The sequence below is a fragment of the Apus apus genome, chromosome 7 (genome assembly GCF_020740795.1).
Source record: "Apus apus isolate bApuApu2 chromosome 7, bApuApu2.pri.cur, whole genome shotgun sequence".
In the NCBI taxonomy this organism is placed as follows: Eukaryota; Metazoa; Chordata; class Aves; order Apodiformes; family Apodidae; genus Apus; species Apus apus.
In genome coordinates, this window is record NC_067288.1 from 18,555,860 (window position 1) to 18,582,845 (window position 26,986).

Sequence of the window (26,986 nt, forward strand, 5' to 3'; positions counted from 1 at the left end):
TAATGATGCCTTTGCTCATTACCAGCTTTTATATAAACTTGGAGGGGGGGGGGCTTTACTCATATTTCACTCAGTTAATGTTCCCTGGCTGAGGAAGGACTGAGTCCAGGCTTCAGGAGCTGGCTCTGCAACAGCCTGATTAGTATCAGCTCTGTTTACACGTCAGATTATTTAATCAATTTGAATGAAAGAAAATAAACGAGGTAGTACCTTTTGCCTCCTGATCCCCACTTGGAGGGGACCTTCCATGGCAGGGTTTCCCCCTCCTGCGGTGTGGAAAGGAATGAAAGGAGTAGGGTTGGCTGGGGGGACAGAAGCCACAGCCCTGCCGTTCCTGGCTTTCTCCTTGCAGAACATCTCAGGGAAGACATCTCTGGGCATGCATGTGGTGACTGGGCTCAGACAAACCCTGCAGACATGGGGTGCAGAGAGGCAGATGGTCAAATATTTGCAGAGAATAGAGTGCCCTTCTGCTTAGACACCCTGCTACTCAGCCTCGCACACACACATGCACACGTGTGCACACACAGGTCTCCATGGAAATCTGCAAGCTTTCAGCCAGCTCTCTATTCAAACCCATCCCTGCCCCATTCAATTAAATAAACACATATGCTATTTGTGCTGAAAAGACATCCAGAAAAATGTATGTATGAGTAGTTGTATGCTAAGCTGGAAGCCTAAATCTTGCTTTATCCACCTGATGGAGGAACAAATAAGAACAAATCTCCCAGAAATACGGTGTTTCTTAGCACAAGTTTCCTTTCTAGTCTCTAGGTAACTCCCCATCAACTCAGAGGCAGTAGTAGTTTAACTTCTGAGTAAAACTGAAGATGCAGAATAAGTCCTAGCTTTACCCATGCGAGTGTAAATAACATTGATTTCAGCTGAGTTTTCCTCAATTTATAGCAGAATACCCAGCATCAGAATCTGGCCCTGAACAACACCTTTGGAAGCTGAGACCATGGAAGAGAGAGGGTGGTGTCTTTAGCAGTTGTTAATTTGAGGTCAGTGGGTTCTCTGCCCACTTTAAATCAATTGTGGGACTGACATAGTCTTTAATTCTTGGGATAAAGACAGTTAACTGTGTTTAAATGGGCGATTTCTTTCCCTTTGATATGGACGAGGCACTAAACAAGAAATGGTTTAAAAACAAAAACTGAGAGTTAGATAAGGCCAGAATTAGGAGGACAATTTCTGTTGGTGAAGTACTCATGGCTTTCTAAGGCAGCAGATCAACTTCTGAGTCATGTGTGTTCACAGACTTTTAAAATACTAGAACTTACCGTCTTAGCAGAAGCACAAAATACTCTTTTTAAAATTTTGTGTCATATCTCATCACATTATGGAGGCCTGTGCTGCACAACGTAATGAGATGCACATTTTAACACACAGGCCTTTTCTTGTGATGTCAAACGGGAAAGAGCCTTAGGGCGGAAATTAGGTCACTCACTGCTGAACTGACTGGTCAGCAAACCAATGCAATTACTATGTTCAGGTTTGCTCTTAAATTTGCCACTTTCCTGCCTCCCATTAAATCAGGTAGAAAATAGAGCTATGTAAAAAATTAGGTACTTCCTAAGAAGTTGTTCCCCTTTTTGTTCATTTATCTTTGGCACTCATCATAGGGAAAGAAAAAAAAAAGTCCTTTTACCTAGGATGTTTTCACCACTTTGTCCATAAGTGAAAAGCAGCTTTTGTCAGCAAAGTGCTTTTTGCTGCCTGATGGGTAATGTAATGTGTGAGTCAGTGTGGAAAAGGAGTTGAAGGTCAAAGCTCTAAGAGTACTTGCTGTGTCACTTGGTGTCCTGATCTGAATGTTATGCATGTCATTTCCCTTAGCTCACTGTCAAAAAAGGGAGACAGTACCACAGCTGGGAGTACTGAAGAATAAGTCAAGAAAAATAAGCACCTCAAGATGTGCCAAAACCAGGAAAAAAATTGATTCCTTAATTCTGTTTCTCACACAGTCTGGGGAAGTTAGCACATTGCCTTCTCTGAACACCCATCTTTTCCATTTGTGAAAGCTTGCAACAAACTTTGAAAGGTGAAATACTGATGAGTTTTGCCACTGACTTGGGGAAGCTGGAGTTTGTCCAGAAACAGCTCACAGAGAAAAGGAAGGCAGTTGAAAAATCGCTGTGAATTCCTTTAATCGACATTGTCATTATGAGTGCATTTTCAGATGAGATTTTCCTTCTGTGGAAAACATTGCTGAAAGTACCCTATTTGTTGTTCAGAAACATTAACCTTTTAAAAATCTCACTTATGCTCTAAAAAGAAAGTGTGCTTGGGCACACTGACTTCCTTGTTTTCTGCAGAACCTTTTCTTATCCAGGCTCTGCTTTTTTTTAACATCAGTTGTGTAGAATAAAAGGTTCCTTTAAAGAACCTTGGCTTATTTACTCTGTGCAGCTAGACATTAGTAAGTTTGCCCACTCTTCACTGGCTGGTTTTGTAGGTTGGGTTAAAAATATTGTTTTTGACATTTAAAGCCCTTAATTGACTAAGTTTAAATGAAGTGCCTTACTGAGCTTCTGGCACTCTGCAAACCACTTCCTCCTTTCAGGTCAAAAGGGGCAAAACTCTTGTATTTGAAGGTCTACAGAAGTAGAAAGGGCAGTGTTAACATTTCTGCATGTTCAGCTAAAGATCACAGAAAAGTCACCTAGCTGACTTTTCCCAGGATCATGTGTTTCTGTTTAAGTAGGACTTGCAATCCATTTTATTTTACTCTGGTATCACAAAATATTTTTGCAAATTGTGGTAAATTTCAATTGTTATTTTTTAATTTTTTTTTAAAAAAACTTTTTAAATTATCACAATGTGAAAACTTGTAATTGAAGGAAAATTACATACATTTACCTTGGCTCCTAGTGTGATTTCACTTGATTGGTTCTGCAGCTTCTAAATGCTTTCCCTCAGAAATGGATCCAGCATAATTTTTTCAGGCTTTCTGTCTTTTAGTTTTACTCATCTGGGATCTGCCCTTGCAAATGTCTCAGCATGTGGCTAACTCAACTGGATTTCTCGTGTAGCAACTAATCATGCTTCTAAACCCTAACAGGGAGATCCCACAAACACTGATATGGCTCATTTTGCAGGCTACTGATGTAAACTACAGATCTGAGAGATTTATTTTCAAGGGCCTTATTGATCAGTCAGAGAAATGTGTTCAACTCATCAGCATTTTGGTTCTGCTTCATGTTTCAGTTTATTTTGCTATTAATAGTTCATTATTTTGTGTTGCAAAAATAATTTTAAATTACAATTATGATCTTGCAATAGAGATCAAGATTATAAATCACAAGATTTCTTCCCTCATAGTTTATAGTGTCTTTCACAACTCATTGACACTGATGAAGAAACAATTTAAGAGCCATAGAAAATAGTGAAGTTGAATTTATGGGCATAAAAAGAAAATGTTTCATAAACTGAGGTTAAAATAGACTGTGTTTCTATAGATTGCTTAAGCATCTTTTGTAGATATTCATTGAGAGGAATAATTTTTATCAATGCACTTCTTAGCATTGTATCATAGTGTCATTTTAATGTTACTGAATGAAGGAGGCATAATCATGACTGAAGTCCTCCAAAATCACTCTAGGTGTTATAATTAAACCAATTACTAATGGTCATATTCTAAAGAAGAGCCTACTAATTGTGTACAATCTTGCTACAGGGAGCTCATCTGAAATCCATATATACAAATACAAACTGTGCAATGTAACTGAAGAAAACTCTCCTATTTCTATTATTAGGCTGAATCATTCATAATGGCTCTGTCTGTGTCAGATGTACTCAAGCCTGCTAGCACATCTATAGAACAAAACAGCTGGTGCGGATGTCTACATTTGAGGAGGGGGAGATATTTCATATTAATTCTTGGCAGTTCCAGTGAACTGTATACCCATTAGCAGCCAGAGTGCATTGGATTTGCTCCTAGAGCTTTGCTTCTGGTTTATTTTTCATTTGAAAGGAATCCAGCTCATAAGCTTCAAGACCACTCAGTGATATGACTCAAATCTCAGCAAATGGGAACAAAGGAGATATTTACTTGAAAAATTACACTCGTGATCTAAATCAAAACATCAGTGTAGATTCAGCCGTTTACCACATTTTATAGACTATGAAGACAGACCTTTCCCAATGAGGAATAAACACACAACTTGTAGAATAATAGTAAAACAATATGCTATACTCAGCACATGTTAATATCTCTGGACTTTTCCTTCCTTCCTAATTTATTTATTTGTTTTTAAAACAAGCTGCTTACAGATGATATCAAGTGCTTGTCTTAGCTTTATTGTGTTCTTGGGAGAATGAAAGCCCTTCACTGCTGGTACGTGCAAAGAATGCACAAGCAGATAGCTTATTTATCAAGGAATTTGTCATGGGACCTCAGCTTCATATACTTCCATTGTTTAAAAATTCTTAAGGACATTTACTACAGTGCACGTGCAGCAGTGCTGCAGGGAAGGGGATGAAGCGATCTCCATCGTTATTGACTATGAATCGCATTATCTCCCATGCAAGCTTGTCATCTGAGACTTATTGGTCCCTCTTCCCCTGTAGGGGTTGAATGTGCAAAACGTTTTATGACAGATAACTTGTATCTGCCAAGGAGTGGCAAGAGTCAGGTGCTCTGCAGAGGAGGGCGAGGGTGACCCTAGCATGGGCACCGGCCAGGTGCACACCAACAGCAACACAGGTTGGAAGGAGGGCCCTGATGTTTGGCAAACAGACAGCAGAGTAGGTGGATACGAGACACACCCTGCATGGACCTAACCTAGCCTCCAGCTGACAGTAATTGTAGAAAACTGCTGGCTTAAAAAAATAACGATTGGAAATGTGGCATTCTCTGCTCAACACAGGTGACTGAAAATGAGCATTGAAGGGCTGCGCTGTGACCTCTGGTGTAATGCAGTCAACATAAGCCAGTCTGGGAGATGCTTCAGTTCAGAATCTGAGAAAGAATAGGCAGGACAAAGATAACGTGAAAATGCAGCTGCTCTGATGTCACAGATATGTTATTTGGAAGAAGTAGGGGAAAATTATACACATTTTCTATTTTGGTGGTTCTGAGGCATTCTGCAGCTCTGTGCTCTCCAATACTTGTCCCAGCCACCCAGAAAAAGTGAAGAAGATGTTGCAAAAGCTTCCCAAAGTACAATCTTTTTCTGCAAGAGGGGGCTACGTACCTCTGCTGGAATCTTTATTTTTAGCATGTGACTGTCAATTTCTAAGGGTTATTCAATCTTTATTAAACAGCAGAGTACATATTTATTGAAGGCTTGGAGTAATTCTTCAGCACACAGTGCTGGTCCTATCCAATGTACTGTAACATATACAGAGTTCCTTTCCTTCAGAAACTATAAGCTCTTTATTTGTCTGGAATTCTGTGCACAGATTTTCCAATACCAAATTTCCTGTTACATGAATCAACCTTTAGGTAACCCTGAGGGAAAAAATCTCAAACAACGTAAATTTGTGTAGTGCAGCATGCAACCTGCCCTATTGTTTCTTCTTGGAACAGCTGTGACTCTGGTAATAACAACAAAAAGAATCCATTGCTTTTCCATCCTACTAGTTCCTTGAGGTTTGATAGATCACAATGAATTAATCTTCCGGGATTTTGATAACATATTTTATTATGTTGATTGAAGGGATTCACTCAAGATGACAGCTAACATGGCTCAGCAGCCAAAAGCTTTTTAGCACAACTATAAGCCTATTCACTGTAGCTGCCATTCTTGAATGACCAGAAGGAAGGGGCCTGAGTGAATGATAGATTACTGGTGATGTGTTTCACTCTACAACTATGTAATATACCAGTAATTGCAATTAAGCATGCACAGTTTCAGAATAAGAAAACATTTTATTTAATTTCAGACTTTATTTAATGGCTTCATGTGAAGTAACCCTTTGTTCTTCTTGGATAGAGCAGTACACTTCAGCTTGTGGTCTATAGCTAGAATATTATATTCAGCTTTATGTACCATACTTCATAAAAATGTGGACCAATTAGGGCTAGTCAGAGGATTGTAACAAGAAGTCTCAGCCATTTATAAATCATGACCTTGGAGAACACAGTGAATGAACTAGACTCTTAACCTAAGGAGGAGAAAAGGGAGTGTGACAAGATAACAGTGTCCAGATACATAGAAAGTTACTGCAGAGAAACAGGGAACAATGTATTGCCCATGTTTGTGATGGATAGAAAAAGAAATAAGGAATTTCAGTTGCATTAAGGATGACTCAAGTTATATATTAGCACGAATTTTTGAGCAGTGATGGAAATGTTAGGATAGATTGCCTGGAGAGAAATGTCCATCATTGAAAGCCTTTAAGAAACAGACAAATGTCTGTCAGGAGTGACATAGATAGAATTGATCCTGCTTTGACATAGAAAGAGATCTATGTTATGCTTTAAAAATTTCATATGTTATTAGTCATTACAGCTGTATATAGTCTGCAATGTGTTTGCATCACTCTTGTATATACATTTCAATATGTTAAAAGTATGCGGAGTTCCAAATCTCATCCTTAAATGATTATGCAGTAGAATTAAAGCCAGCTGTTTAACCCTTATTTATTTCCCCAATATGTTTGCACTATGATACAGTCTTTAATTACCCTGTCACACATTGGTTTATTTCCACAGCCCTCTCTTTCATTAGTCTGTTGGATAAATTCTATTCAGGGACAGACAGCATGTTGTTTTACGTATTGTCTAATGTTCAGTGGATATTTTTGTATTTTATTACTTCACAGTGTCCAAGCTTGCTCTGAAAACAAAATTGCTGTATTTTTAAGAAGATTTATATGGCTGTCTTCAGTGCAGTGTTTGAGTGATACTTTAACATTAACTTACCCTCCCAGCGTTGTTCTGACATCTGTATAGTCAGCTGGGAGCTCAGTCTGACACTGATTTTTCAGTGTAATCACTATTACATAGCACCACAGATGTTCAGAATAGAATTATAATACAAATTGTTTAAGGTTCAGCAACTTTAATAAACCAGCTCCTAACTTCTCAATGGTAATATCACCGTTTCATTGTTCTGATAACAACAGGTGTGTATGTAGTCTTCCTAATGATGAGCTACTGAATTTAAGTTTTTAATAGCAAAGTCCATTTATGCAATATCATTTTGACAACAAGCAGGGTTCCTCAGTAAAACTAAAACTTCTGGATTCATAACATTTGCACAAAATGACTGATTTCTAGCAATACAAAATTGTCATTCTCTATGTGTATCATCATTAGTGTCAAATGAGATACATGTTCAGTTAATTAGGTTTCACCTACACTTAGTACAGCAGACTACAGGAATCCTAGGCTACAATCCTGACTTGGCAAGAAAGCATATTCTAATGGGTGTAGGCAAGAGATAGCCTACCAACCCTGTTCATAAATTCAACATTATCTGCTGCTATGGTCTCTTATGACAACAGTGGATCTTTTCAAATATGATTTAAAAATAGGAATAGGAATGAATAGGGCTGAGCTCTGCTAGTGGCAGGAAGGAGCAAGAAGGAGTGGTAGGATATAGATTTGGGATTGAAGATGGCAGGGTAATTCTGAGAAAAGATGACTCCCAGTTGGAAATTTTTGCCTCTGCAGAAGTTGCAATTGCTGGTTGTGTTAATCTTGACCTTGAACCTGTGAAAGGCTGATTAGCCCTAAGGTAGAACCACTCCTCCTTCATTCCTTACACTTTCATGCTTTTTGTAACTGTTCTACCTACTGATGCCATTGACTCTTATTTTAGACTTTCTCTTCCAGTTTCCCCGATACATAATCCCATACTTCCAGCTGAGCTGCAAGCTCTTTTTTTGAGACTGTTCTACACTTTGGAGTCCTCATGTATCTTCCTCCTACTTAAATCTAGTGTCCTTGCCTGGCCATGTCCCCTGTCCTCCTTCAACAGCTCTTTGTCAGACCCTGATCTTTCACCTGTTTGGCCCCTTGGTCATTTGCTATATTTTCTCAGTGAAATCACCTAATATAAACATTTTAAAAACAAATATTTGAAGTTTAGTTGTTTTAACAAATGAAAACATGAACAGTTTATCTCCAGGCAGCACTATAGGTCTCACTTGTACTGTACAATTTTTACAAAGTTGAGTATATAAATAATTTTTACATGAGTGGACTGCTACTGACTACAAGTGATCATTCATTTAACCTTAAATACACACCCTACTTCTTCTGTATAGGTAGGTCAAAGAAAATAATTTCAGTTAGGTTCAATGGGTCCAGCTCTTGTGCACCTGAGGTCGTGATCCTGAAAAATGTTATCCATGTAATCTACATGTTAAAAATTCAGTTGAGTTGTTCAGAGGTCTTTTGTAGTTGCCTGAACACTCATTGCTTTCTCAGAGCACATTCTTGGAATAATCAGTTGTGTTGTACAGTTTTTCTTCCCCAGAATTGAAATGTTTTATTTATAAAAGGTATTCTGTGCATTTTCATTGCCCTTTTAAAAATATATATAATATTTAATTTTATATGTTGTAGACCTGCATATGCAAGACTGATTTGTATATTTAATGATTCTTTATGAAACCAAAGTTTAAGCCCTTAGCCTAATAGATACATTTGATTTATTAAACAATGTATGTACTGAATGCAATATGGAAAAAAATATTTATGTAGTCAAACACTGTGGGTTTGCAATATTAAAATTGCAACCAATTTCTTTGTATATAATTTAAAGAAAATGTAGCAAATAAAAATGAATAATAGGCCAATTTCAGGGTGTTTTATAGCTGTAAACATATGACGTACAGGTAAATCTAAGGTGTCATTAATTCAGTATTTATGAATGTGAAAGTCATGCTCTTGACTTTGTGTATATGTAAAGGATATATTTTTCTTAGCTCTGATTCATATTTGTAGTACCTTTTCCTGTACAAACAGCAGAAACTCTTACTTTTTTTTGCTCCATGAAAAATAATTAGTTTGAAAATATGTTTCTCAAAAAGACCTTGATTTAAGATTAAATGTGAATATTTGCTGTAGTCTTTTCTTGCTTGGAGTTCTGATGTCCTCTCAGCCTGTAGAGAAAACATTAATACAGGAGCTGGAGCAACTTTCCAGCATTCCCAATAGCTAACCACATCTTCCAGCAGTTATGAAGTATTCAAGAGGTCAAGGAATCTGTACCTTGAAACATAGATAGATGGTTTCTTGCTTTTCACACAACATATACTGTAGACATTTCAAAGTAATATGGTACAGATTTGCTACATTATGATGACATTCAGGAGAACAACACTCATAAATATTAGCAGAGCTATGAGATCACTTTTCTGCTGTTTATTCACAATCTCTCGTTTATAGGGTTGTTGTGTTTTCTGTTTGATCAGCTGTGAAGATAATTGTTCTGATGGAAATATTTTTGAGCTCTCAGATGCTAGCAGGTGACTAATAATTTGTCATATCATATGGACAGGATCTGTAACTTGTTAGTTACCTCCAGAAATACAGTGGTACCATTTGTGGTTAAAATAGTTTTTTTAGTTGCCAAAAGAGATCACAAAAGGATATTTTTAGCAAGACACTCATAAAGGCATTACCTTGAAAGTGGCTTTTTTTATGCTGAACCTTTAAGTGGAAAGTGAAATGAAGGTACTAGGCTACAAACTCCTAAGAGAAGGATGTAAGTGATTAGGAACTAGTGAATAATACAGCACAAATGTAAAACAGAAAATGTGGATCATGGGAATTATAAGAAAAAAATCCAAAAAGAAAAAGAGAGTTCTGTTGATTTGATGTAGTTATTATTCTGTTTGTGTTTATCTCATAAAAAGCTTTAAAAACTCTGTTTTTAAAATGCAAGTGAATTGTGATAGAAAACTAGAGACACTTGATACGCATTAGTCATCATAAAATAAGCAATATTATTTTCAGCAAAAAGTAACAAATCACAACTCCCAGTCTTCATAAAAAAATCTTAAGCATTTGATTTGGAGTGTTCTTTGGTTGCAAGAACTGGAATTCAAATAAAACCTTTAAAACATTTTGCATGAGACCACGTTGTCCTAAATCTGCTCCCATTGAAATAAATAACAAAACTTCATGGCTTCTCTGAAAATTTATTTAAACTGTCATGAGGACTGTCAAAAATCCCACTTTTTATTAATGAGAAAAACAGAAAGTATGCTCTGTGAAACTCAATTGTGCAGATCTACATGTATTATTAATGAATAATGAGTAGTGGTTTCACATTTTTGACAAAGATCTATGAATAATCTGGTGCCACAATTAAAAATGGATGTAGCTATATCAACACTTAAGAAATATCATCTTTGATATCACAGCAAAACAGAAGGCTTTCATTCTAATAGTACCAGTCCTCCCCACTTCCAATTTTATTTAAGGCCACGTCTCTTCAGAGTCCCTTAAGTCAAGGTGGGTAGGTAGTTGCCATGTTGCAGATTCCAAAGGTGCCATTTTTCAGCATTTTAGGGCAGTGCAGGTTCTGGTTGGGTTTTTTGTAGTGCTTTCTCTATATTTAATACTTTTTCATTTCTAAAGTTGAATGTCACATTATTGTACAGTCCCTCCCACAAGGATCTGAATGTAATTGTGTTTTGGGCACTATTATTTAGTGGCTCAGTTACAGTTCTTGAAATAACTCTCTGTGTGTTACTTAGGGCCATAACCTCTCCCCTTGTGTGCTCTAGAACGAGCTGTTCCAAGAAACAATTGCTTAAAATGTCAAGAAATTGCTTCCTAAACCTCGTCCCAGTATGACATATGACCAGTTTATATGCTGACAGTTGAAGTCCCCCATTACTACTGTTTTATTAGATTTAGTTGCCTCTATGCTCTTGCCATTGCACACAGTATTGCTTTCCTGATCTGCAGCTGAGTAGTTACAAGTATGTGTGTTCCCTCTGCACAAAATTCTTCATCATTTAATTCTATACATGTCTTTTTTTAAGGATGAAGTGAAACATGAGCTGTGTTTAGCCTTTTTACAGACATTCTGAACAAATGTGTACTTTCATTTCGATGGATATACAAACCAAATTATAAAACATACTTGCATGTCAATGGCTAATTTTGGGTGATTTTAATGCGTTAATTATACTTTAAGCCTTTCATTTTCCTGAGGCTAATCTACTCTGTTGAGCCTTGCCAAGCTAAGGACAGAGACTAAATCTGATATTACAGATTTATAAATGCCAAAATGAGCCCCTTCCAAAGCAAACAACTTCTGTTCCTGCAATTTTCTGCTTCTGCAGCTTGGATAAAGAAGGATAGAGATATTACATCCCTATTAAGAGTTATTAACATGGAAGTTTCACAGTCGTAGGTTTACAGTACCCCATTCACCCCATTAGAAATTATAGTTTAGGTCATAACTTAATTGTTCAGCTCATTGAAATGTCTTACTGGGTTAAGTAGTTGTACTACAAGCCAATGGTAAATTTGGGAAGACTACCAAGTTGTTTAATTGCCTCATTGCAAAACTCTTGTTGGCTTCGTAAGAGGCTGATTTCCACTTTAACCTTCTGTTGGACTTTCATTCTCTTCCACTGAGTACCTCACCTGGATGTCTGGGACCAGAGTTGCTCATCAGACTAATTTTCAATCATCACCTCAGCGATTTACATGACTGAACTTTTTCCATTCCTTCTATGGCAGGGGGGATAGGCTGGGACTAGGGGGATCTTGAAGGTCCCTTCCAACCCAAACCATTCTATGATTCTGCTTTGTATCTTTAGGCACCTTCTCATCCAATGCAGCTGCCATCACATTTTCCCTCAACACATCGCTGTTTTGGCACTCCCTTCTCAGCAGTTGAATACCTGAGACCGATTTTGTAGTTCTATCCTGTGCTTAAACCAGTTCTTCCGTAGTAACTGTTCATTTCTCTAAACAAATAGTACAGGCAGTTACTTTTCCATTTTCAAAATATTTGTTTAAAAAAGAGTCCTAAAGGTGAAAGATTAGGTGCTTCCAAAACAAAACACAAACTTTGTTCTATGTAAAAATTACATCAAGAATAAGAACTCCTCCTGGGAAATACTCCCCATCTCTGCTCATACTGACTAATTGATTTAACATAGTTAATTCTCAGCAAAATAGTGGAACATGGCTTTGAAAACAAGAGGAAAAATAAGGATTAATAAAGTCTGTTTTCCTCTGTTTGAAATAAAAGATGTAACTGCAATAATTAAATAATAGTAGCTACTAGTTTTTAGGAATAACAAAAAACTAATTATTGTTTCCCTTAGTCTTATGAAACAATTTTAAATGTTGGTTTTCCTTTTTTATTACTAGAACTCAAGAAATCCATATTTTTTCAGGTATAGGCCAAGTGTTACATTAATAAATACAGAAATTATCCAAGGAATCTAACTTCAATCTTTTCAGTACCTTATAATTCATCAAAAGGATGAATGGCTTTTTGAAATGTGAAAAATTACTTGTGGTTTTCTCTTACACTCATTTTCCATATTTTGAGATTGTATACTTCATTTTTTTATAGATTTATGATACCTTATTTGTAGATGATAGTGTTTTCTCTGGCTAGCTCTTGCACTAAAGAATGAATTAGTTCGTAATTCACTCATCAGACCATGCATCCTAATTGCCACATGCCATGCATTAAAGTTTCTATTCATAAACCAAAGTATTTTCAGTCTATACTAATAATCAATCTACTTAATGCGATACAAGAATCACAATTTAAGGTATTTTGTTTTGAGTTAAAGAAATTCTCATTAATTAATTTTGTTTTTAAATCTTGACTGAATAGAGGAACTGTTTATCTCTGAGCATATAGAGCATGTTTTTAAGTTTAATGAAAATCCTTTTAATTAAAACCAAAATTCAAATATTTTAAATCATTATAAAATTGTAAAAGAAAAAAAGCATGGACTGCAACTAGTCTTGCTTAAGAGCAGTAACAGGTTTGAGAATGAGACCTGTCAGAGAGCTTTTTCAAACACGCCTTTGAATCTTGATTTGATGAAAAATAAAATCCTGCCAATGTGCTGCACCCTACACTGTGCCAGGGCAACCACACTGAGAGGAGCGAGAAATGTATTTGTCCTGTCATAGAAATGAGAAGCAAGAATCAGTTTTGTCAGTGCCTATGCCTAAGGTTACTGAAATGCAGGGGTTTTTGAGGCAGGAAGCAAGAGTGTGAAAAACTGTAGTCTGAGGTGTGATGTTCTCCATAGGTGATGATCCCAAAAAAGAACAGACTCTTACCTCTTTGGCTTACGGTTGATTCAATTTGAACATTGGACTGTTCTTTATTAGAGCTCAAATAAATGAGTCCCAGTAGCCCAGCGTTTCTCAACCTCAGACTAAAGGAAATCAGGAACTCTCAAGGGCAGTGGACTAAGGGAGAACTCAGGTTTACAAGCCAGTTTTCTGAAGACCTGCACTGCATGCACCATGGAAAGAATGGTCGTATCAGATTTATTAAGGAATCTCCCAAGGATATGAAAAGAATATTTTTAGTGTAATCTGACCATCTTAAGTCCATTGAGACTAAGTTTGCTACATTACGTTTTTGCTTTTGTTCCAGAGAGCTTTTGTCTTAGCTTCAGTAAACTCTAAATGCTTTGCAATTTCTTTCACCCTTTCTTGTTTTTGTGTGTGCTCAGTACTATTCAACAATCTCTTGGGGTTTAGAACAAACTTCTTTTTAACAGTTGTACTTGAAAACGAAGACTCTTGAGTCTTGTTGACCTACAGCAAAAAACAATTACTAGTCTCTGAAGGTTTTCTTGGAAGTTCGGGACTACATGGAAAGCAAACTGTAAGAACCAGAAACAGAACTGCTTCACTGAGATTAAAATTAGAATTATCTAAAAAAACTTAAGAGAGGACTAAGTTTATATTATTTAGATGCAAGGGCCAGCTATGTAGAAAATACTCTGGATCTACTTGGTGCTGATGTCTATGAACACTATGGGCTCAAGCTGCTTTGTCCCAAGATCTCAAACTTACACATAATTATTGACTCATGTACCTGCTGTTTTCATAGCACCACCATGGCATTTTAGGAGGAGGACTTTGAGAGTGCTTTAAGAATATGAGAGTTCAAGCTGCAAACAAAAAAAACCAAAACAACATTGTGATTTGAGGAAGCATTTTGCATTATTAAGGAGCAATACCTCTATAGTGCCAGGAGATGGAGGAAAGCAGGGAGTCAAGTCTAAGTACACCCCTCTCAGTATATCTGACACTATGGTAAATCAGATTTTTCAGTTGTATTCCCATGAACACACAACAATTTACCCTGGTTGAATGATTACAGTATGAAATAATCTTTCTATCTGTGTACGCCTCTCCCACATACACACAGAAAAACTTTTTCTTCAAGAAAAGGGGCTTCTTGGTTGCAAACTCATTATTATTGTCAGGCATAAAACACGTGGAGCCATTGAAATCAATGACCACTTTATATACCACATTATTTCTAATTAAATAAAGAAGAAATATTTTAATGTGTCACGTTTTTGTTACTTTATGCCTACTTGAAACATAATTCAATGTAAAATGTTATGCAAAATGGGGATTCCAAAGGCAAGAGTTTCCAGTGCACGTGATTCCTTCACATTAAGTAATTAAAGAAATCAATATTTGAAATCCAAAGAAAGGAACACATTGAAGAAAATCTCTATATGGTCATTCTTTACTGAAACAAATTTCAAAGAGTATGATTTAGATTGCAGACGTGAACACTCAGAATTTCAGAGGCAAAGTTAAAGCTTTCCCTTAGCAACTGCCTCTCTTTGCATGTGCTTTACAATACAGCTCTTAGTCCTGGCAAGCCTGGCTTTAGGCATTCATAATCAGTTATTGTTTTAGATACTACCAGTATTTCCTGAGAAGTCTGGGTAACAAGACAGGAACTACAGTTTTCAAATATTGATCCTTGCATGGAACCTCACTGAAGAAATAATGATTATCCTTTCAAGACATTTCTCCATTCTGAAGTTTAAAGTAGGAATGTGAAATTCTATCAAAAGAGTTTGCACCAAAAAAAAAAAAATAAAAAAAAAATTCTCCTTTAAAAATTGGAAGGCTTAAAATTTTTGCAGAATTTTGTTCCAAAGCAAAAGAAACAGAAGTTTCTGGTGATTTTGTTTTGTTCTTCTTTTGTTTGTTTGGGGTTTTTTTCAGAAGTTTCCCATATTTAGGCAGGATAAATTGCAGAAACTGGCCTGGAAGAACACCTCAGAAAAGTTCTATATATGTTTGTTATAACAATAATGGCAATGGTAATAAGTAAGTTACTTTGTTTATTTGATGAGTAATGACAAAACACTCACAGAGAACTTGACTCGGCTGTGTTTGCTCCTTTGCTGTTTACTTTTTGCAAATGTTCTTTTGGATTATTATTCTCACGGGACTGTTTGCTGAAATGTTCATTTTAAAGAGGATATTAGAAGACATTCTCAAATTGTAAATTTTGAACTCATAAATATTAGAGCCATTCCAGAAGATTGATTTACCTATGAATTATATTTATCTTCTTAAGAAACAAAACAAATATTTAAATCATAATGAACACAAGTAAAAATACCAGATTTTGTTAGCAATGAGCTGCTTGAATGTAATCTACTGAGCAAGATATTTTCTTAATTCTCATGTAGTGATAGCTATCAACTAATGGATATATATTAGAGATATTATAAATATTTCACTACTTGTGTATTACAGTTCATGATGGCCGCCCTGTAAAGGATATATGATTCTGTTGCAATCCGAACTAGAGAGAAGTTAGTTTCACAAATTGTGTTTTTTTTTTTTCTTTTGTGCTTAAGATGTTCATAAAAAGAAAACCTTACTTAGTGGGATCAATGGCCATAAAACATCCTTCTTAATTTCCTTGTGCAAAACATGGTTCATTCATGTAGCAAACAGCAGTAATATGCAGATTTTTTCTTCCTAGGGCCCTGTGTTCTGACAGCAAAAAATGTCTAAGACTCCTCTCCCTTCTGTCCATCATGAAAAGCTGGGTGGTCTTATTCCCTCAGTTTACTTCTATGCCATCCCTTGTAGGATATGAAAACAAACAAAAACCTGCAGAGCTAAGCAACAGAAAACTCTCAAATTAAAAAATAAAATTAAAAAAATTTAAAGGCTGTATAAATTGCTTTCCTTTTGTAGATTGTGGTAATTTGTTATGTTTATTTAAATGCATTTTAAAAACCCAAAATGAAGCAAAGCTTAAAGCATAAATAAAATAACCTGTCCAGAAATATGAGCGAGAACATTTATCAGAAAACAGATGGTCTCTTATATGCAGAACTAAACACCTCTAGAAGCATAACAAACCATTTATCTTGATGAATGCATCCTCTAGCAGATATCTCAAACAGCAGCAGTAACAGTTTACCTGCGGGTCTGGAAAACACCTTTCCACCTAGATACGTGACATAGGAGTAAGTTCTGGATTTTGATTTTTTTCACATGTAGAACAGAAATACTGTGTTAAGTCTTCCCTTCTCCTGATCTGATCTTTAGGAAGGAAAACTTTCTTTCTCTCCTAGACCTGAGACTTAATGGCACCAAATTTAACTCCAGAGCACAATTTAGCCAACTGCAGAACTCTTTCAAGTAACATTTATTTGCATTAGCTTCCACTGAGTCATCTGGAAATCAGTCCTGGGTCCAGCACATGCCTTCTGTAACACGGAGTCATGAAATTGAATTATCAGGTCCCTTTGTATCACTGAAGAAGTTTAAAAAAAAAAAACCTTTTAGCAATGGTCAATAGTGAGCACTTAAAACAAAATATTTTGAGCAGACTGAAAATTAGTTGTTTACAGTATAGTATTCATACACAAAAATCCTGTGCTATCTCCACTGAGAAATTATTAGCCAGGGCAAAGTCACTTACAAAGATTTCTCAGAGACACAGACAATTCCTCATGACCAGAAAATTCTGAAAAACAGCAAAGCAATATATAAACTGACAATTTCAACATCTTCTTCCTGGGAATTCACTGCAGCACTACAGACTATAAACATTAGTGCCATAAATTGTTTCTGACTTGACTTCTGTGGCATTTACAACCACTTTTAAGTTACAATATTTCTAGTGACCTTTTGTAGTAACTTGTATTACCAGTGTGCATACCTAAGTGATTAACAATGTCCTTGTAGCATTGAAAGGGTCTCAAAAATATATATTTATCAACTTATATATTTATATTTAGTCCTCTGAATTTAGAAGGAAATTATCATGGAAATATGATAAGGCAGCGTTCATGCAGTAAGAAGAAATATTTCCAGGGAAGTCAAGAAATCCGTATTTGTTGCATTCTGGATTTACAGCATTTATAATATACTGGATCCAGAGTTAGTTTTTCAGGATCTTCTTGTCAATGCACACAGTGGTTTCCATAGGAGGAGCTTACACCATGATGTAAGCACCACATAGGGAAGGTTCAATTGAATTATCTTCCTAGGCATTTACACTAGCTAATGAATTAGTTTGGTGAAACTTGGTCTGGCATGTTAAATATATGATAATTCAGGTTTGTCACAGGATAATCTGCTTCTGTTGTCAGAAACAGTGATGTTACTTTTCTCTTGTCAGATTACTGATATGGTAGGACTTGCATTTCCCCAGGCAGTTAGAAAATGGGAAGAACTGTGAGAGCTGGAATTGTAGGTGGGAACTCTGGGGATTTGTAATGCATTATTATAAATTGCTTTGATATTTATGTAGATTTAAATAATAAAATATATTCATAAGCCTTCTTATCAGCTGCATTAAATATGTTTTCAAAGAAAGAAATAAGCCAGCCTGCATTTAAAAATCCTCACTACCTTTACGTTCTATCACCACTGTGGAATTTGCATTTCTCCCTACACTTTCCATAAGCTCTGTGTGTGCACAGGGACCCAGAGTGGGTTATTTTGAGCCAAGGAAGGGTGTCTGTTGTACAAGCTGGAGACCTTACCCCAGACAGGGCGAGACTCACCAGCTGTCTCTGTTTTAATATCAGCAGTTAATCTTGAGTGCCTTTTCTGACTATCATTGAGACAGAGCAGAACAGGAAAAGAAGCAATACATGATGTACAGGGTCCCAGGGTACTAAAGATTTTTCAGGATACTAACATCTTAAATTCTAGCCTAAGACCATTGAGCAAATCGTGCAGATTCATTTAAAATAATTTATTAGATATGTGAAAGGAACATGAAGAAAAAGGATAGATGGTTTTGGTACATATTGACCAATTAATTAATTACCATTCATAATTAATTATCTTTAACCAAGTGACCTAATCAAGCGTGACTGCAAAATGAAGTGTTTTCTCACAAAGTCTATATTTACATGCATCTTTCATATGTGTTAGACATTGTCCAGAGGATGGATCTTCATTGCTAGCTCATGGCTAGGCAAAAGTGTTAAAAAATGGGTTCTGATATAATAAACAATGCTTCTGTTAATAAATTCCATAAGATTCTCACTATCTTCTGCAGTTAAGTTGAAATATCACATAAGAAGGAAAAGAACAAGGGACCTCAGGGACAATTACAAAATGTCTTGGGACCATTATGAATAAAAAACTTTGATCAAAAATGTCTTTATCTTTTTTTTTTTTTGTAAAAAAAAAACCAAAACAACAAAAACGTAGCTGGGATAACATGAATACTGAATAACATTTTCCATTTTTATGTCAAAACACATTATTTTGTACAAAATTTTTATTTATGCTCTGCTCAACTGTTCTGTCCTTTCCAAGTTGTTACAGTTAACTGTCCTATTACAGTTAAGTGCCTCATGTACCTGAGGTGTGGCCTCACAGTTTCTTTCACAGCCATCTCTCTCAAGTAGATGAGACGTAAGAAAGAAACCTCTCTATCCCTCATGTGCAAAATTTTGTTTTGGAAAGCAGCTTTAAGAAGTTCTTAAAAGGTCAATTAATCAATCAATCACGGAAAAGTAAAAATGTTATTTGACTCAGAAGCCTCGCCACACCACTCAAAGAACAGAGGATGAATACCAAGCCTTTGAGTGAGTTCTTGCAATCAACAGCCCATGACTAATCGATAGGCTGACATTTTCATGCAGTTGCAGAAAGTGATCAAATTTCATAAGTACCACAGATTGTTGTTGGAAAAAAGTCATGCACGGAAGGGGAAGAAAAAAAGAAATAAAAAGAGGGATGAACGTTTGCCAGTCAATGGTCCCTGTCTGCCCTGGTGGGGACAGGGGCTGCCTGTGGGCCCACCAGTCCTGTGCTCACCCTGGGGTGCAAGGCTACCTGTTGGGGTGATGGGAGCGGGCTGGGGGTAGGAAGGATTGCACTCACAGCCGTGCAACAGTGTTGCTCAAATATTAGCTGTATATGACATCAACAGCATGCAGGTTAGGTGAATTAAGACCTGGCTGGTATCTCAGAAAGCAGTTTATTCATGCCTTTTCATCTGGTTGTAGAGGTCATTTCCGAATTGCTACTGAGCAAACTTACAAAGGGCAGCCTGGTTAGCAGAGTGGTAAATAACTGGGAGAGCAGTTAAGCAGTGGTCAGGGTTGTGTGATGGCCTAGGCTGTGTAGAAAAAACATATTTTATGGCTGTGCAAAAGGTTTTAATCAAGAACAATGGGTGAAAATCACAGCTTGGGCTGGAAAGCAGAGGCTCTAAAAAGAATTAACATAAAATTCAAATACAAAGCTGTGGCATAAGACGTTGGTGTTTCCTGTGATTAAACAGAAGCATGCAAACAGGAATGTATTTTTTATCTATGTAGGAAGTCTGACACAGGAGTGTATGCAACCTTAAGTGCACAACAGTATGTTTAAAAATTGGAGAACATGAAGAAAAAAATATCACTGAAGTTACTCTTCGAGTCAATGCCTGGAACCTGGTCTGTTTAGTTTATCAAAAAGAAGTTTGAAAGCTGATTTGATTGCAGTGTGCATGTACTTCCCAGAGCTAAACAAGGTATTTTGAGCTAGAATAGTGAAGTCAGAACTAGTGGTGGAAATCTTATGCCAGGAAAATTCAGATTAGAATTATTTATTTTACTGTGTTGGCAATTACCCACTGGGAATGGAAAACAAAGAAAGGGGTTTATTCTCCAGATTTATGGTTTAATGACCAAATGACCAAGTCAATAAGGCAACTTGATAATCTGGCTAGTTACTTCTAACTTTGAAATGTATTGATCCAAATACTGAGTTTCAACCCTGAGCTGTCTTGCCACATTCCCGGCTTCATCATCTGTTGAAAATCCAGGTGTCAGTCAGTAAGTCAGATTTATCTATGCCCTTATTACATGAAAGGCAGATGAAGTTATTATGAAAGCAGCTACAGGCTGATGTCATGTTACATCTGCAGATTACTGCAAACACTTCTGCCTGGTTTGCCATCATGGTCAGACTTCAGATGTGGCTCGAGTCACTTTCTGATTTAATATATGTGAAGCCTTAGTCTTAAAAACTGGTGGCTGTGTTAACATGAGCTTATCTGAGCTATGACCTGTGTCATCATATCTATCTACAGTATGTGGAGAGTAAACGCTGTGGAGAACAGCATAGCCTGAGTCCTGTCCAAGCTAAAGAAGGAAAAAGAACCTGGAGGTGTCTAAGTAGAACATTCTTTGCTTTGGTTTAATACTGTTACTAACTCGCCCCAAAGATGTTCTCCGTGAGTAAAAATTTTTAGTGTTTCTTGTACTGGGAGAGTAATTTGAACATAAGGTTAGTGACTCTAGGTTTGGAAGGATGCTGGCACCATGCCCCTTCCTCGGGGAAATCTCCATGACATAACAGACCCAGCATGCATTGTTTTATTCTGTTTAATTTGGTTTTTTTTACAAAGCAGGACAGGAACCTTGTCAACACATCTGCAGCCAATGTAAAGAAAGAAAAAAAATACTGATAATTAACTACACAATTTCTTTTATTTCCCTCTTGACTTGGTTTGGGTGCCTTGAAGGCAGTCAGCTTGTTACAAATTAAATTGACTTTGTTCTGATCAATGACCAAAATGTATTACTTAGAAGTGAAATATTTTGTATAAGTATTATTGTTGTTATTGTTGTGAAGAAACATAATATTTTTTAAAGTGAAATTTATTATTTGAAGAGTAGAGAAAAACTTTGGGTAAATAGAAATCTGAACTTTAAAATCCAAAACCTTGGATTTTTATTTTTTTTTCATAATCTTTTCATTAGCATTTCATTCAGTTTCTAGGCAATCAAGTAGGATTACATTATTATTATTATTATTATTATTATTATTATTATTATTATTATTATTATTATTATTATTTCCTTTTGCTGTTGAAATAGCGGTTAACACTGCATTTCTAGTAAAATTTTTCAACAAGCAAATTATCTGTGGAACAGAAGTTGTGTATGGGAAGAAAAATATATTTTCAAAGCAAAGTCAGGCAGTCATACACTTTCATAACTGCAAGAGAAACCTTTAGTTTCAGTTTGTACCTGTCATTTTTTTTCATTGTGAAGTTTGTCACCCCACTGCAGTGCTTAACTTGTCTCCAAACACATTCATATCTTTTTGTGTTGTGGCTGCAGTAATTTGTATCCTACAGCTTCAGGGTGTGTGTTATCAAAAATCCTAAGGCTAGGAGTTATTCTGTGCCTCAAATGTGGAAAATAATCTTATGTTAACCTGTTAGTTTCATGAGGAACAGCCTGCAATTTCAAAACTGTAACTGAATAACTAGGATTAGAAAAATAAAAAAATGCTGTCACTAACTTCATTCCTATGATCAATGTGACAGTCTCCTGGAAGGGGATATATATATATATATTTTTTTTATTTATTATTTTTTTTTTTCCCCAGAGAATCTCATCTCCATTTTGTTAAAATCTAAGTATTGATATAATATTTTTACAATTTCTCTTACAGTTGACAGGTGTAAACTTGTCTTTTTAATCCCTGGGTAGTTTCCAGAAGCCAATTTGCAGCATCAGATTTTTCTGAAATATCATCTAAAGTTCACCTTACAATATGCTTCAGAGAAACAGAATAGAGGTTAAGGATTAATTACTCTTAGAAACAAGAAAGACATAAGCTTGGTATTAAGTAGCTACTCTTAGACAAGAGAGTGCTCTTAAAAAAATCAAGCTGGTGATGTGAGCAAAAATGATTAAAAAACCAAAACAGAATAAAAGAGAAAACCAGAGTACACCTAGAGTGTGCAAGTAGAGTAACTTTCTAGACATCTTTTGTTATCTGGGGTACCTCTTTAAAGTGCTGATCAGCGTTAAATGACTAGTTAGAACTGAGGACTTCTACCAGTAACTAACTACTACTGCGTTCCTGAAAGCTACTACAGTATTTGAACCGAACAAATATCTGCCTTTTGACATTTTCTACTCATTTCAGAATTATTTTCCATTTTATATACATTTATGGAATTTTTCCCAAAGCAATAGCATCTCTGTATAAAATGAAAAAAAGAAAAAAAATCCCAGAAGCTTCACCTTTGTCTACTGGAAGGTCATACTCATTTTTCCTTTGTAGCAGAAGAAAATGAAATCAATCTGGTAAATATCTATAGGCAGCCATCAAAAAGAAAAGTGGCTCCTCTGTTCTAAGAGAAAAGGGAAGTAAATTCAAGTCTGACAAAGTTGTCACTAGCCAGAACCTGTCTCTCCTGCTTAACTTTAAATCAAACAGCCAGTGGTAATGAGGTGTATGAGTCGCAGGAAGCAAAGCAAAACAGCACAAGCTACATCTTAGGAAACATTCTTAGTTACCCCGGCGGTCTACAAGGCTGCAAAAAAAGCAGACCTTTCTGTTTTCAAGACCTTGAAAAGTTTATCTCTTACCGTGAGTAAAAATCTTTTTCAGTTCCTGTCAAAGACGGTGGAGAGTTTACAAGGGGAAGCTCCCCTGAGAAGGGGAGATATTCCTAGATGGGTCTTTCACAAACACTTAGGAGGGGCACACCTTTTATCACATGCAAATTGATTAGCATCCTGAAATTCCCTTTTGGTTTGTTTTTGTTTGTTTTTTTTTTCAGAACTTTTTACAGAAGCCGGTATGTTTTTAATGTCTGTATTTTTACACCTCCTTACTCAGAACCTGTGTTTTTCTTGAAGTGTAAACATAAATGTATAAACTTTCTTCTACCTGTGCATATATTGCAAATCTCATCAGAATTAGGTGATTTCTTTTTATGATCTAAAAGTTGTATTTTTTCATTAAAAAATAAGGAAATTAATAGTTAACAATTATATTAATTCAGTGTTAGAAAGAGGTTTTTTATAAAAATCTGGGTAAATATTTTAGTAGTATAATCCTGGCATTTTTTGAGAGAAACCATAAAACAAAGTAAAAAAAGTCCAGAGTTAGTCTGTTTCATTTCTGTAAATGAAAATAACTTGGCAGTATATCAGTATCTTCCCAAGTTTATTGCACAGCATGTGTTAGAAATATTGCACAGGTTTATTAATCAATGGGTATTTGCTACACCATGCTCACCTCAAGTCACCTTCATTCACACTGAAGTGATATTCCTCATGGGACCAGTCCCAATGAGCAAGGGCACACTCAGTTGTACGTTAAGCTGATCATGCCATGGTTATGTGATCTGTTTTCATAGTATGTTTGTTGTGATTATTCTCCTGATTTGAACTGTGTTGTAGTAGACAGAGCAGCAAAAGCCTCCAAGGAGTTGTCTAGACACCTGAAGCAATAACTGGAAGGCAAGGGCACATGAGCTTTTATTTACTGAAAGACACTCTTTAAAGATTTTTGAGAAAAGCAGCTTTTAAAACCCTGAGAGGTAATATTCCAGAAAGTGAGACAGCTTGGAGGTTTAATTCAGCTCCCACTTGCACACAGTGCAACTCTGAATGAAATGGTGTTGTGTTAGTGAGAAAGATAGGTTTAAGATCATAATCAGGGAAAAGTCAGGGAATATGAGAACAAGTAGAGTATTTCTGCTTAAATTTCTAGATGAACAATAAAGAACACATTAACAATTTGAGAATTTCTTTCAAGCTTTGAGATTATTTAATCCTTTGTTTATGTATTCTTATACAGTTACTTAGTTTGTACTTAAATAAAACATTATCTCATAAGCATTGAAATGTAGCCTATCTTTTCCTGAAGCGCAATCATTTCATATGAAATAGAAAAGGCTTAAAAAACTGCAGTAAAATCAGACGAATCGCCTCTGGTTCAGGACTTTTTACTCTTGGTGATAGGTTCTCTTTGAAGTGATTCTACTTTGGTATTTGTGCTTAAGCACAAAAATAGCTTCTCATCAGAAAGGGTTAAAATCTTTGTGTTAAAACATCTGGATTGAAATCACAGTCCAACCACTGTCAAAAAACTAATTACGAAGGGGAGCTGAGCATTTTCCTCATTCAGAGAGGAGCCGAACAAGAACCTCTTCCTTTTCTCCTCTAACCAGAATCTCATTGAAAGACTTCAGAGGGTTTTAATACATCCAGAAAGAATCAGCAATGCAGAGACACACCAGGCTACATTTCTTGCTTTCCACAGGTTGACAACGTTCCAAAATATATAATACCAATCTTCAACCAGTTATATTACCTCTAACACTTGGTTTGGAAATGGTTGTGTAATTGAATACACCAGAAATGCCCTCCAAGTGAGAACTCTTGCATACCCTGGAAGCTTTCATGCTGATCTTACACCAGTCAAAAAAGTTCCAAAATGAGCAAATAAGTTTGTAATTTCATTATTTTCCCTTTCCACACTGAAAGCTGATGGATAGGTGTAACTCTTTTAAGTAGTGCTTATAGACTTACACCTACTTGCTAAAATGCAATAGACTACTCAACGGTGATTACTAAATAACAACGAAAATGCTATTTTTCAGTGCGTCCAAGAAAAAGGAACATATTAAACAATATATCAAACAGAAGAATGTTAAAAGAAAGAGATAGAGCAGATTAAATATACCCTCTGCCAAACTAGTTTAGTATTCATATCCTGCCAAGGTATCAGGAGCTAGATGCAGGGAGACTCATCAGCTTTCAGACCATGTGTGAGTAGGGTTGTTCAGGTGAATACAATTGTATTCAAAATCTTCCAGGTGACAAAGATGACCTTTGCACCCCCTGGAAATCATAACAGTTTTGTGGGAAATAATAAGCCGTTGAAGAAATTGAGTGCTTGAGGAACTGATCCCAGTTTTATGTATACCAGTAATATAATGCTCAACTTTTTTCACTTGGTGGAAATTAGTCCTGTGTGTTGTAAAGATCATTTGTTACGTGTGAAATGAGGATAAATAAGCCAGGCTGTGGACAGGGTAGCCCCAACGCAGTTGAGGTTTTCAGTACATCCCTCAAATAATAAAGCCATAATAATTGTGTGCAGCAAAGGAAGTTTCCCCCAACTGTGCAGCCTGATTTTTTTTTTTTTTTTGAGGATTTCAACCCATGCCTTGCCTGAATGATGAATGAAAGTTTTTACTTTTATGCAGAATAACATAGCGAGTTCAAAGAAAAAAACAGAATAAAGGGACACACACTAAGCAATATCTCTTAGACACAATCTCTGTGTGACATATTTGACCTAAGGAGGCAAGGAAGAACAGATTCAAATAATAAATCCTATGGGTTTTTTTCTAATTGACAATGGGAACTTAAAAGGAGAGTTCCATTACCTGGAGCCTGTTCACTAGAATGAGGAACAATTGAACTGTTCATATTGGTGTACATATGCAGACCAAAACTGGTGTGGAGATGGTTCCCTAGAGGGATTGTCACACCCTAGCTAGGTGTTAAACCTTGATTATAACATGCCTGGTGGGAACTGAGCCTTTAAATAGGTAATTCTAAGGAGGTGGCTAAATGAAGTGCCTATGCCACTCAGAGAACACTCAGAGACTCAGAGAAGTCAAGTAAAGCAAAACTTTGGGTAATGGAAGAAGAGGTTTAGACTTAGAAGTAGCTGATGTTATTGTTTCTGGATGATGAACTAGATCAAGATACCTCCCTTCCTTTGGGATCTATGTTTGTAGACAGGCTTTGGGAGATAGATATTCAAACCACATTGACTAAGACATTCAAACCATACCCTTTTTTTCTTTTTTCCCTCTCACATCAATTTATTTAATTCAGATTATTTTACCTTTCTGCTTTTAAAGTTAATTTTATATTCTTTTGCCAATTGTGCCTTAGCATTTCTTAAACACTGAGATTTTGAAGATTTCTATTGTGTATGGACTTCTCTGCAGCTTTCTTCAGCTGTGTTGGAATATCACTTTTCCCCACAGCACACTTGTAAATTTGGCTAGAGTTTTATTTATTATGATTCTTTTTGTTATGAACATGTCTTAAATGAGGGCAAGGAGGAAGCAGGTGACCTTCCCAGGGGCATCTGCAGAGGCTCATATCCACTAGATAGTAAAGCTTCTAAAACTCCCATTTCACTGCTTTATCAGAACACTACCCTTTTATTCCTCAAAAAGTTATTCCACAGCTTATTAAAACTGCTATCTTGGAGGAGACAATTTGTTTAACTCACAGGTCACTTTTTCACTACAGACTTTACTTACGTATACTGTATCATATAATAATAACAATAACGACGATGATAATGTAATGAGCAAGCACATGAAAAGATCTGATGCTCAGGCAAACGCAGTGAAAGAGTTAAGGCAGTTCAACTGCTCCACTTAACGAAGCTAGTATTTTAATGGTCCCAACTAGGATTAGAAGTTAACACCTCATTAAGATGAATGGGGGATATAGTTTGCACCTTTACTGTTGCTTCTATGCTGTGTGGCTTGCAGGCTCCTTCTACTGTTACTGGAGGGCAGGCTTAAAGAGTACAAGACTGCATCATTAATTTATATAGGGAAGTCTCTTTGTAAAAGAAAGGACTAGTGACTGCATTTTTAATGTAACTCAGATTCTGCAGAAAACCTTTTGCCAGTGTAAAGACCAAAACATCGAGGGATTCATGATCTTTTTTTATTCACTCTTTTCCACTGTTAGGTTAGGTGGCATAACAGAATTATTATTACTC

General features: G+C 36.2%; 1 long non-coding RNA gene across 1 annotated transcript in view; it reads right to left on the reverse strand.

The window, feature by feature from the left end:
• Nucleotides 1–218: 218 nt before the first annotated feature.
• Nucleotides 219–26,986, reverse strand: part of LOC127387379 (uncharacterized) — a 151,530-nt gene continuing 124,762 nt past the window's right edge. Inside the window, exon 3 of the long non-coding RNA XR_007890114.1 lies at nucleotides 219–409. This is a non-coding gene — a long non-coding RNA (uncharacterized LOC127387379). The remainder of the gene's footprint in view (nucleotides 410–26,986) is intronic.